Genomic DNA, 14,312 nt, shown 5'->3' on the forward strand with positions numbered 1-14,312 from the left:
CTTGCTATGTGAGCCCACTATTGTACTAGTACGTACAACTACTTGCTAGTATAGCCGTGTAAACCAGAAAGGAGTATTTGCCCTTCTAGAGATTTCAACAAGTGACTAGACTACACCGAGACGGAGTACATATGGAGCAAAATGAGTGAATCTGCACCGTAAATAAATACGTACTAGTTCTATCGTTTTCCTCTCCGAGGTGCACAATATTGAGTATACTGACTAGTCTCTTTTTGACACGCATTTACGTTTTTTTACACAGTACAGACGCAAGCGCTCATATACACGCGCATACACTCACCCCTATGAACGCACACACGCACATCACTATCATCTTGAAATTTACGAAGTCACCATAGGCACCTCGTCGTCGACGGGTCCATAGGTGCTTGAATGCCACGGAGGGAGAGGGTAGCGGTTCCCGAGACGTTGAACGGTCAATGATGCATCCTCAATTACATGCAGAGGGAATTAATTGGAGAAGCAGAATAGAGCCAGCACGATGTGAATGCAACACAGTTTGGACTCTCATATAATAAAGGCGCCCCACCACTCCAATCCATCTACTCCCAAGTCTCTGCGCGACACTGCTCACTCCAATCCAAGACCAAGTGACCAGAAGCCACAAGCACCTATGGAGGCGATGGACGCGAGCGGCAGTCGGCTGTGCCAAATCATCCAAGGCGCCGGCCTGCGGCCCCGCACCGCGCAGTGTTTCCAGACGGTGCTGGCGACCGCAGGCATCGTAGCCCTCGCCGACGCCGGCTTCGCCTCTCGCATGGACAACATGATGGTCAACTCCATCCGCAAGTTCACCGCCGTCAAGAAGCGCGCGGATGACCTTGCCGTACTGCTCCAGCCCGCGCGCCCTGGCTCCTCATTGCCTGCCACCCTCATCGGCCTCCATGGTGACGAACTCTTTCAAGCCCTGGTGGCCCTGTAGGTGCCGGAGGTCGCAACGAAGAATGTGCACCTCGAGGCCGCGCTCGCCGCGCAGCGCCTCGCCACGCAAGAAACTGTCGACCTGCACATCCACGTCTATGAGGAAATCGTCCACATAGGCCACTACAAGGCAAGCGAGGACAGAAAGACGTTGGCCTTCTTCCAGCGGCTGGAATCTTTGGACGCCATTGTTCAGAAGCACGTCAACCTGGCCACGAAAGCCGCTGCTACTTAGGCGTCGTTTGGTGGGCCGGCGCCCTGAGTTGAGGAGGTGGACGTCGTCGATGGATGCATCTCTTCTTGCCTCATGTAACCAGCACTGCATCGCCTCGTGGCCTTAATGTTTTATTAGTATAGTACTCCCTCCGTTCCCAAATATAAGTCTTTCTAAAGATTCCAGCAAGTGACTACTACATACGGAGCAAAATGAGTGAATCTACACTCTAAACTATGTCTACATACATCTGTATGCTGTATTCCATTTGAAATAGTATCTAAAAAGGCTTATATTTATGAACGGAGGGAGTATATGGCATTTTTATTCCAGTCGTAACGTTTTCACTGTGAGGTGGGGCCGCAGTTGAGCAAACCCACCCCGCCCACTGGGCGTCGGCCGAGTTTAGAATTAGAAGAGAGAAACGAGGGAGGAGAGCTAGCTGTAGCACGGACGCTGTTGTCAGATGGGACTCGTGTTTATAGAATAGGAGAACTGAGCACTCGTGCCTCTTTTTTTTGAGGGAAAAATTAGTCGCATGTCTAGTACCACTAGTTGAGTGCGTGCGACCTATAGCTGTCATCACTTTAGGTCTCCTTTTCGAACCGCGGCTACGCTTCACAGTAGATATTATTTCACGCATTTATCCTCCTATATGTACTCCTAGGCTATTTCCACGTGCTCCCATTCGCCGACATGTGGGACATAGAGCATCTGGGTCGTAGTGCATGCACGACTCGGAGCATATGCCGGGGTACTTTACATTTCAGACCTCACGAATTACATGCAAACCCCCCGCAGAAGAATAAATAAATGAATGAATTACTACATGAAACCGGATTATTTTTGTGGAAACCGGAGCACGTTCATTAAATTTTTGACATAACACGTTTATAAAAAATGACCGGACCGAAACCAGTCTAAGGGCCTCTTTGATTTTTCCCGCAAAAAAGGGCCTATTTGATTCGCAGGATACTAAAAACACAGGAATGGGGAAAGTATGATGGCGATGAACCGAGACGAGGAGAACTCTAACTCAGTTAGAGGTTAGAGTTAGATTCTAACCCTGAACTAACTCTAAACCAAAGAGGTGTATGGATGGCAGGGTTAGATTGACAATAAACGCTCTATCTCAATCATTTGACTACTTTGGACCCTATTTCCTGCCGGATTTGGAGGGTGCTTGGATACGTTTTAGTTCCATGACTAAAAGTAGTGGGACTAAAACTTGCTAGCCTCACCCATGCTTGGATCCAAATACTAAAGAGACTAAAATCAAGTTAATGAGCATTTATTATCCTCCAAACCCTCCAATCCAGAACTCGCCTGTGTTAAAGAAGAGGAGTTAAATGAGGAGAGAGAGGACTAATCAACATTTTAGTAGGGGTACCCCTGACTAAATTTTTTTAGTCTCAAGACTAGTTTTAGCCCCTCTTTAGTCAGGGGTGCTTGGAAGTTTAGCCTCTTAAAGAGACTATTTTTAGACAGACTAAAATAAGTCCCTTGGATCCAAGCACCCTCTTGGTGTGGCCAGCTCTTCTGTGGCCTCCTCCCGCTCACAATTGACATAAACGAACCATATATACAAATCAAGCATGCAAAACATGATAATTTTTACTTTGTCCATACAAATGAGATATCCCACTTAAACATACAAGTCGTCAATCAAGCTTCACAAAATAAAAAAACACTTCATGAAACAAAGAATGAGCTAACTCATCACGGAAGTCATTCACGATAGGGAGGGAGCCCGGAGCCCCTCACGCACCGAGGGAGGAGCTCGCCATCATCGCTCTGGAGGAAGGCTCTGTAGAGCCCAAGCCCCGGGAACCCCTCCGACACCGGCCCTTGCGAGTTGAGGTCGACACCGGCATGGGTAGTAGGGCCGCTTGCCGCCGAGTGGGAACTTAATCTTTGGGCCTCTAGAAATAATGCAAGCCTGTAACTAAAATACCTAGAAAGGTGAACTGAATCTTTGGGCCTCTAGAAATAATGCAAGCCTGAAACTGAAATACAAAGGTGAACTGAATCTTTGGGCCTCTAGAAATAATGCAAGCCTGAAAGTGAAATACCTAGAAAGGTGAACTGAATCTTTGGGCCTCTAGAAATAATGCAAGCCTGAAACTGAAATACCTAGAAAGGTGAACTGAATCTTTGGGCCTCTAGAAATAATGCAAGCCTGAAATTGAAATACCTAGAAAGGTGAACTGAATCTTTGGGCCTCTAGAAATAATGCAAGCCTGAAATTGAAATACCTAGAAAGGTGACCTGAATCTTTGGGCCTCTAGAAAGATTTATTACCTCCTCAAGCAGCATCAAACAATTCCATGCGTGCACCACAAATCTATACCAAGTTTGATCAGGATCTACTTTTCCAAATCAGAATTAGCGCTAGAGCAAGCAAGATCAATGATATGGACTTGAGACAGAGAAGGAACGAATAAACTCACCCCTCTCGCGACCTCCCTGGTAGATGCACCGCCGCCACGCACGACAAAGGGAGAAAAATGACTGGTGAAGGGGGAGCAGGGTGACCTTCGAAGGCCGGAGGGAGAGGGCGGCCGGAGTAGGGCGGCGGAGGCCGGAAGGAGAGGGCGGCCGGAGGAGAGAGAGGGCGAGCGGCCCTATGGGGAACAGAGAGGAGTCGTGCGAGAGGGGGGAGCGATCTGGTGCGGGCAGGGGAGATTTTTTAGTTCTCTTTTAGTGGGCCCGAGGATAACTAACCCAATTAGAACCTCTCCACCGGGCTATTTTTTTAGCTGGGTTAGAGCAAACTAGCTCAAACTAACCCCTCTTGTTTCGATAATTTGAGGCTATTTCAACCCAAACTAGCTCTAACTCAGGGATCCAAACAAAGAGGAGTGTTACTGTACATGCTACAGTGTGGACCGTAGCACATTGTTTTTTATGGCCATATCACCATATTGTTTTCTACTGCTGGTTCACTGGGCTACCGTGGTTCGCACTGCTGGTTCACTGGTCTGTCGTGGTTCGCACTCCTCCGACCTGAGTAGTACTCTAGTATAGTACTAGTATATACCGCATCATTCTTTACTCCTTCTTACTACTCCGACATGTGGGAGAGCCAGCATCTGGGTCGACGTGTCATGCACCAGATTAGAGCGCGGAACGGAAGGGGGGCATCACCCCGGTCGGAGCGCCAGTAATTCATGACTATAGTGAGTGGTCATATCACAAGTCTTTCCAGCAGTAACGCGCTGTCAAATCGCACAACCCCACTCGCTCACCATCCTCGCCTCTCTGTCAAACCGCCTACCCGAAAACTACCGCGCGTACTGCCCGGGAAAAGCCCCGCCCTCAACTTTTAACTACGCGAAAATAGTTCGAGCTTGTTCGTTCTATATAAATACAGTACTTACTGTATGTTTATTCACCCGTGGGGTTGTTCAATGAATGGAGGGGCGGAGAGCACAAGTGAACAATACTGTAGTACTACTAGTAGTAAGTAGGAGTCGTACAGTAGTCACCTTAAATAGAGAGTTTCTTTTCTTTAATGCCACGTACACAAATTGAAATGCTTGTTGTGGAGAGAAAAAAGATAATCACTCCACTATATATGGACGCAGGGGCCTGAGCGCTTGCTTTACTAGGGTTGCTCTCTTCATTCTCTCATCCTCTCCAGATATAAACAAGACAGCGGTAGCGACATTTTCTCTCTGCTCACCGCTGGTCACAGATCCGGCTGGATCCCTTCGCCCGGTGTGTGTAGAGGACTAAAAGGTGCATCGTTCACGTGGTCATCGCCGGCGAGGGAGGAAACCCACAGCTGCTGGAGGGGCCCGATCCTCTGCCCGTGCCGTTCTCTCTGACACAGCGCCGGCTCGGGAGGTCCTCCGACCCTTCTTCCTCCCTGCCGTATTGTGCGTAGATCCGACCTGCCGCCGCCGACATCCCGGCGACCCTCAGGTATAAGTTCTTCGAAAGCGGCCTTGCTCTACTGCCCCAGCTCCCCACGTGTCTGCATGTGCATCTTTTTCTACTCCCATCAGCTCTTCCAAAGCCACCTAAATTTTTAGTATTATTAGAGGTAAAGCTACTTCATGCATTTGAATCTAGGGCTTTGTTCAAACAACGAAGAAGGGGGGGAAGTTGTAGCATGAATCTAGGACTTTATTCAAAGAGGAAATAATATGGTGAAAGTAGTAGAGACCGGATACCCAACCGGTCTCTTGGTTGAGAAGGGAAATAATGGGAAAACGCAGTACAAACTGGATAAGGAACAGATCTATTATTGGTTGAAAAAAGGATAGAAAGTGGTGGCTGGTGGACAAGTCAACAGAGTATGTCCAGTATTAGATTTGCTGCCATCACATAGTAAAAGGTCTCCAGGATTAGATTTGCTGCCCTCACATAGTAAAAGGTCTCAGCATTAGATTTGCTGCCCTCACATAGTAAAAGGTCGTAGGATTAGAATTGCTGCCCTCACATAGTAAAAGGTCTCCAGGATTAGATTTGCTGCCCTCACATAGTAAAAGGTCTCCAGGATTAGATTTGCTGCCCTCACATAGTAAAAGGTCTCCAGGATTAGATTTGCTGCCCTCACATAGTACAAGGTCTCCAGGATTAGGTTTGCTGCCCTCACATAGGATGAACAAACTCGGCATCACCACTTTATGCCTCCTTGTAGGTACATTGTGCTGATGCGTCCACTGTCGCATGTCCTTATACCAACCTTTTGCTGTTGTTAATGTAAGGGCGCATGTAAAATGAAGCGATCACACTGTTACCTTAGGGACATGTCTAACCAGTGTTATTGTTAATCTAATGCCTCCAGTGATAAGATGCAATTAAACTGTGTTACAAATGGCACTCCTGCAGTTTTCCCCGGTATGATAAGTAAGTTGCTCCTTTACGCTGCTGAGTGTCCTGGTGTCCCCACGGTCCCATGCCCTTAAACCAACTCTTTAGCTGCTGTTGATTTACTGTGTCTGGTAAACAAGAAATGCCACCATTAAAGTAATCCCATATTTGAGGAATCTCATTGTTGATCGTAATGCTTCTGGTAACATGAAGCATTGCTGACGTTTTAAAATTTCTACTGTCCTTGTGTGATTGCCATGAACATAATTAAGATGCTTCTTTTCATTTTGTATATGTTTCGTATATTCTTATTGACCAGCAACTGTTTACTTTCTATCTTTTTGTGCAGATAGGGATATCCATTTCACCTTGTTGCTATTGTGACCTTTTGGTGAACTGCACAAAACACTTTTTTGGAATGAGTGTCTTGTGCAGTTCAACTAAAATGTTACATGGGCAACATCTCTCAATTTTGGTGGAACTGCACAAATTGGTGATTGGAGTTTCCAAAATCTCCGTCAAATTCTGCTGGTAATCTCGTGCAACATTTTATTAGCCTTTGCAAGATGAGCCGTAGCTGAATGATGCAATCTTTGCTTCATTTCAGGCGAAATGCAGAAAAAGTGGCATGAATTGAATCATCGAGTGGAGCTGCAGGTTGACTTCCACTAGTGCCACTATTATAGTAATCATGCTCTTTATTATCTGCGTTGTGCAAATAGGAATACTCAACTACAGATGTTGTGACGGTCAAGAGCATTCGCCAAGTTCTTCGATTGTATGACATGGCTAGCCAAGATGGATTTAATCCCGATATTCACTTTATCAAAAGGCTCTAGTGGGTTGGTTCTGAATCTTGCAAGCTGGGAATCAGTGAGATGTGTAGGCATCTTTGTTGTACTTATTATTTGAATCTTATTTGTTGGTTCTGAATCTTGCAAGCTGGGAATCAATGAGATGTGTAGGCATCTTTGTTGTACTTATTATTTGGATCTTATTTGTTGGTTCTGAATCTTGCAAGCTGGGAATCAATGAGATGTGTAGGCATCTTTGTTGTACTTATTATTTGGATCTTATTTGTTGGTTCTGAATCTTGCAAGCTGGGAAACACGGCATGATGATGCAGAGGACAACAACCATAACAAACAGTTCAAACTTGGTAGTATTATCTTTGTGAAAGTGCGACAAATGTGCTGATCGTGAGCGTCCTGAGAATAATAATTCTAATTGTTGTGCATGTTGATCCTGTGGTACTGATAGAACGAGCGAATGCATTGCTTGTTTTAAGTATAAATTTCTATTAAAGCTAATTAAATTTAAGTAAAGTGACTACTAACTCCTGTTATTACAGTACCAATACAGACCCGCTCGTGAACCGACGTGTGGCCGAGGGTGCATCTTCTGCCGGGCGTGCAGCCGACGAGGGAGGGGTAGTAACTGTTGTCGCCTGTACACACTCAGCTTACTGTTGAATCCAGTTCCCCAAGAGCTGAAAAACGAACTACTGCCGCCGCCTACACTCGTTCACTCGAAGAGACTCCAATGGCGATCCGAGGGGTGAGCCTGCTGGATATGGACTTCAGCAAGGAGTTCCCCTTTGAGTTCGCCGTTCAGTCCTATGGCTGCACCAAGTTGAATGTGATGTACACCAACGATACGGACTCGGTGAAGCTCTGCCTCGCCTCAGTCCTATGGCTGCACCAGGTTCTGGAGCATTCGCCCGTTTCATCGGCAGCGCCGACTGCACCTTCGCTACGGTGGAGAGAAGGAAGAACGTGATGATTCGACCATCTGGTGCAACAAGCTTGTCGACATCCAGAAGCAATACAAGATCATCAGCAACGGGCAGGAGAAGGACTCCGTGGTTGACCACGCTGAGACCATCATCGACCCCTGATACGCCAACATGAAAGAAGACGACATGAACACGTGGGAGGTACCTCTGAATCTAGCCTACATAACCTACGCGGCCAAGACCGCATACGCATGCTACGACATGTACAGGCAGATCTTGGACATGAGGGCGTGTCTGATTCCCGTAACCGACGAGTACACGGACAGCCGCAACGTCATGATCAAGCGTGCCAGGAAGGTCTAGATGTTGTACTTTATCTGTTTATAAGCACCTTTATCATCTGAGTGTTTCATGCATTAGCCTATGTGTCGTAATTATCTGTTTTGTCCAAAATATTACTTTTAAGAACCCATTAACCTGATTGCTTTTTTAGTGGCTATTTGCTTATGTATGTAAACTAGTTCACTTGTCCGTAAAAAAAACTAGTTCACTCGGCTGCCGTGCTTTGAATCTCCTTCCTCCCAACATATTCCCCTCCTCAGGTGGACCCAGCAGGTCTCTGAATTTTCTCCCACTTTCTTTTTTGATGTAAACTGAGTTTTCTCCCAGTACTTTCCCCTGGAACCAACTCAACTGTCCCATGTCTAGCCTAAAAAATAATAATACCCCGCGTACTATTAACTCATCAAATTAAAATGATATTTTATTTCGTAAGTTGAAAGTTCTTACAAAATAATAATAATAATTGTTTATATATAACTTGGCAAGTTAACTCCTAGTGATTGCATACATAAGCTTGCAAAGATTTTACTGACGTGCAATCATGTGTTTATGTTTTTATAACATTTCTCCGTCTAGCCCAACATGATATTTTCACCCAGCCCAGCAAGTCCACGGATTTCGAGAAAAATGCAAATGGGATTTAAACGGGCTGCATAGATGCTACATCATTGTTTCACCCAGCCCACCAAATGGACTAAAAAAACAAATGGACTAGCTGACATGTGGGCCAGTAGGTCAAAGCCTAAGAAGGCGTTGGATTTACATCCAACGGCCGGCATTCTTCTTCAATCTCTCGTCTTCTTCCCCCAGCGCTGCCGGAACCGCCTGCTCCAGCCTTCGGCGTCCAGCGGCGTTGTTTTGCGCTCCTTGGCGAAATGCTACCCCGCCGACGGCCAGGCCATCCCTCCACTCCGCACCTCCTGTTATTCTCTGCCGAGTGTAGGCCCACCCCGCACCCGAACCAGTCAAGTTTCCCGCTCCTCTCCGTCCGCGACTCCACTGCCGCGTCTTCCCCATCTCCGGGTCGTTCCAGTCTGGGGCCTCGCCGTCGTCCACCACCTCGGTGCGCTCGGCGCGGCGTGGTCAACATCGAGAGTCATTGGAAGAGGACTATACGTGGAGAGCCTGATGACTGGGACCCACGAGATCCATGGTCGCACGGAAGGAAAGTTCCTCCTTATTACGCACTGTACGTGCACTGTACGTGGGAAGGGCTTCTGTATTTCGCGAAAAAAACGTTCCCCCCGCTAACAGGTCGGACCCACCAGCTATATCTTCGCACGCAAGGAAGTGCCTCCTTATTACGCACAAAAAAATGAATACTCCCCCTGTTAGCTGGGACCCAGTATAGTGGCAGGCTGACCTGTGGGCCTACTAAGTTGACGGGGACGGAGGGCTTTGTCAACTTAGTCAATATGCACGATTCTAGCTCCAGTGACTGTACGATGTCCATCCAACGGCCGTAGTGCTTCTTCAACCTCTGGTCTTCTTGCTCCAGCCGCACAAAGCAGTGCCGGTCGTGCCTCGTGCTCCTGCCTCCCTTGGCCGGCTGCGATGCGGCGGAGGCCTCACCGCCCCTACTACTCCCACCGCTGGCCAGGCCATCCCTCTACTCACCCCACCCCCTGTTATTCTGCGGCGACAGCAGCCTCACACCGCAGCGAACCAGTAAACCCTTGTACTCCTCTACGCGTGGGCATCCACTGTCGCGTCTTCCCCGGCTCCGCGTCGTCCCCTTCCTAGGCCTCGCCGTAATCCACCGCCCTGGTGCTCTCGGCGCGGCGTGGTCAACGTGGTCAAGGAATGGCTTCCATCGGATGTGGACTGTACATGGAGAGGCTGACAGCTGGGTCCACGGCCGCAGCAAGGAAGTGCCTCCTTATTACGTGCAAAATAATTATTCCTCCACCTGACAGTTGGGACCCACCGGACGGGCCACCGTATTTCACAAAAAAATGTTTGCCCCTGACTGCTGGGACCCACCAGCGACATCTTCGCACGCAAGGAAGTGCGTCCGGAAAAAAAAAACGATTCGCCCCCCTGACTGCTGGGACCCACCAGCTACATCTTCGCAGGCAAGGAAGTGCCTGACAGTCGGGACCCACCTAGTCGAAGGGTACGTGGCGTTGTCATTCTGGTCGCGAACGTGTACGTACATATATACTTGTGGATGTAGAGGCGCGCACGTGTCGTAGTAGAGGCGGGTACGTGTCGTAGTAGAGGCACGCACGTAGCATGTACACGTACGTACAGCGGCCAGGGTGCAAGAAAGAAAATACGGCCATGTATGTGTACATACGGGCGGGGTCTCGAACGCCTACTCGCGCATACGTACGGCCAGGGCTCGTGTACATGGCTGGGTCGGAACGGAGAAACAACGTCGTCGTCGTGTTCATGGGGAGGCAACGGAATGCGTCGTGTTCATGGGGAGGCAACGGAATGCGTCGTGTTCATCGGGAGGCAACGGAACGCGTGGGAGCCAACCGGCTGGGCCGGAACGAAATGCGTCGTCGTGTTCATCGGGAGGGCTTGGACGGAACAGCCGATGGAAACGAGGCCTGGCGTACCGCAGAACGGAGGAAATGGCCTTGTGTTCGACCGGCCATGTTTGAAACGGGATCCTGTTCATCGGGAGGGGTCTGGCGTACCGCAAAACGGAGGAAACGGACCTCCTACGGTCGAAACGGGGGTCCTGTTGATCGGGAGGGGTGTGGCGTACCGCAAAACGGAGGAAACGGACTTGTGTTGGAGCGCTACGGTCGAAACGGGGGTCCTGTTCATCGGGAGGGGTGTGGCGTACCGCAAAACGGGACTCCACGGGATACTGTTCATCTCCACCGTCGACCCCCTCCAGCCTCCACGGGCTACTGTTCATCCACCGTCGACCTCCTCCAGCCTCCACCTGCGACTGTTCCTCCACGGGCTCCTGTTCATCCTGCCTCCATCACGCGCTACTCCACCGGCTACTGTTCAACCAGCCCTCTCCACGGGCTCCTGTTCAACCACCCCTCCACGGGCTATTGTTCATCCAGCCCTCCACCGTCTACTGTTCATTCTGCCCTCCACGGGGTGGTCCTGTTCATCCTGCCCTCCACGGGGTCATGTTCATCCAGCCCCAACCAGCTCGATCGATCGGGGTCCTGGTCATCCAGAGGCAACACCACGGGGTCCTGTTCATCCACCCCCACCGGGAACTGTTCATCCAACCCCCCAGCAACGCTCACTGTTCATCTAGAGGCAGCATCGATCGGCTTCAGTTAGCAGCAGTATCGAAGGAATCGCTCGATCGGGTTCAGTTAACAGCCATCGATCGATCGCTCGGGTTCAGTAACGCGTAGCCTGCAGTGCAATCGCTCGGGTTCAGTTAGAGCCCAACGCCTCGCTCGGGTTCAGTTAGAGCCAACGCCTCGCACACACGCGCGTACATGTACGAGAGAAACGCGCATCGCTCGGCCCCCGACCTCCCACCGTAACCGGGAACTCCCCGAAATTTTCCTCGCCCTCGCTTCTACCAAGGTTTTTTCCGTCATGGACGGCCCAAAGAATGTCATGCAGCTGCGTCTCCGGCCCGCCCAGGATGAAAAGCCCATTTTCTGTCATGATTTTTTTTCATAGAAGTAGGAGCCCACCACATCTATGATGATACCGGGTTTTGTCACAATTATCGTCATAGAAGTGTCATATGTATGACAGAATTTTTTTTCGTTCGGCCCAAAATGTCACGGATGTGTCTTTTTTTGTAGTGATGGTTTAGTTGATATGGATTACGTGATCACTTAGATGATTAGAGGAATGTCTATCTAAGTGGGAGTTCTTAAGTAATATGATTAATTGAACTTTAATTTATCATGAACTTAGTCCTGATAGTATTTTGCATAACTATGTTGTAGATCAATAGCTCGCGATGTAGCTCCCCATTTATTTTTGATATGTTCCTAGAGAAAAACTATGTTTAAAGATGATAGTAGCAATGATGCGGACTAGGTCCGTGATCTGAGGATTATCCTCATTGCTACACAGGAGAATTATGTCCTTGATGCACCGCTAGGTGACGGACCTATTGCAGGAGCAGATGCAGACGTTATGAACGTTTCGCAAGCTCGGTATGATGACTACTTGATAGTTTAGTGCACCATGATTTATGGCTTAGAACCGGGACCTCAAAAACATTTTGAACACCACGGAGCATATAAGATGTTCCAGGAGATGAAATTGGTATTTCAGACTCATGCCCAAGTCAAGAGGTATGAGACCTTTGACAAGTACTTTTCCTACAAGATGGAGGAGAATAGCTCAACCAGTGAGCATGTGCTCAGATTGTCTGAGTACTATAATCGCTTGAATCAAGTGGGAGTTAATCTTCCAGATAAAATAGTGATTGACAGAGTTCTCTAGTCACTATCATCAAGTTACTGGAACTTCCTGATGAACTATAATATGCAAGGGATGACGAAAACGATTCCCGAGCTCTTCCTGATGCTGAAATCGACAAAGGTAGAAATCAAGAAAAGCATCAAATGTTCATGGTTGACAAGACCACTGGTTTCAAGTAAAAGGGCAAGGGAAAGAAATGGAACTTCAAGAAGAACGGCAACAAGTTGCCACTCCCATGAAGAAGCCAAAGCTAGACGCAAGCCTGAAACTGAGTGCTTCTACTGCAAAGGAAATGGTCATTGGAAGCTGAACTGCCCCAAATACTTGGCGGATAAGAAGGATGGCAAAGTGAACAAAAGTATATATGATATACATGTTATTTATGTGTACTTTACTAGTGTTCATAGTAGCCCCTAGGTATTTGATACTGGTTCAGTTGCTAAGATTAGTAACTCGAAACAGAAGTTACAAAATGAACACAGACTAGTTGAGGGCTAGGTGACGATGTGTGTTGGAAGTGATTCCAAGGTTGATAAGATCACCATCGCACACTCCCTTTACCTTCGGGATTAGTGTTGAACCTAAAAATAAATGTTATTTGGTGTTTGCGTTGAGCATAATATGATTTGATCATGTTTATTGCAATACGGTTATTCATTTAAGTCAAAGAATAATTGTTATTCTGTTTACATGAATAAAACCTTCTGTGGTCATACACCCAAGGTGAATGGTTTATTGAATATCGATCGTAGTGATACACATATTCATAATATTGATGCCAAAAGATGCAAAGTTGATAATGATAGTGCAACATATTTGTGGCACTGCCGTTTAGGTCATATTGGTGTAAAGCACATGAAGAAACTCCATCTTGATGGGATTTTGGAATCACTTGATGCTTGCGAACCATGCCTCATGGGCAAGATGACTAAGACTCCGTTTTTCGGAACAATGGAGCGAGCAACTGACTTATTGGAAATAATACATACTAATGTATGTGATCCGATGAGTGTTGAGGCTCGCGGCGGGTATCGTTATTTTCTGACCTTCACAGATGTTTTGAGAAGATATGGGTATATCTACTTGATGAAACATAAGTCTGAAACATTTGAAAAGTTCAAAGAATTTCGGAGTGAAGTGGAAAATCATCGTAACAAGAAAATAAAGTTTCTATGATCTGATCGCGGAGACGAATATTTGAGTTACGAGTTTGGTCTTCATTTGAAACAATGTGGAATAGTTTCGCAACTCACGCCACCTGGAACACCACAGCGTAATGGTGTGTCCAAACATCGTAACCGTACCTTATTAGATACGGTGCGATCTATGATGTCTCTTACCGATTTACCACTATTGTTTTGGGTTATGCATTAGAGACAGCTGCATTCACGTTAAATAGGGCACCATCTAAATCCGTTGAGACGACACCGTATCAACTGTGGTTTGGCAAGAAACCTAAGCTGTCGTTTCTTAAAGTTTGGGGCTGCGATGCTTATGTGAAAAACCTTCACCCTAATAAGCTCGAACCCAAATCGGGGAAGTGCGTCTTCATAGTATACCCAAAAGAAACTATTGGGTACACCTTCTATCACAGATCCGAAGGCAAGATCTTTGTTGCTAAGAATGGATCCTTTCTAGAGAAGGAGTTTCTCTCAAAAGAAGTGAGTGGGAGGAAAGTAGAACTTTATGAGGTAATTGTACCTTCTCTCGAGTTGGAATGTAGTTCGTCACAGAAATCAGTTCCGGTGATGCCTACACCAATTAGTGAGGAAGCTAATGATGATGCTCATGAAACTTCAGATCAAGTTACTACCGAACCTCGTAGGTCAACTAGAGTAAGGTCTGCACCAGAGTGGTACGACAATCCTGTTTTGGAAGTAATGT

The sequence above is a fragment of the Triticum aestivum genome, chromosome 5D (genome assembly GCF_018294505.1).
Source record: "Triticum aestivum cultivar Chinese Spring chromosome 5D, IWGSC CS RefSeq v2.1, whole genome shotgun sequence".
NCBI classification, from domain to species: domain Eukaryota; kingdom Viridiplantae; phylum Streptophyta; class Magnoliopsida; order Poales; family Poaceae; genus Triticum; species Triticum aestivum.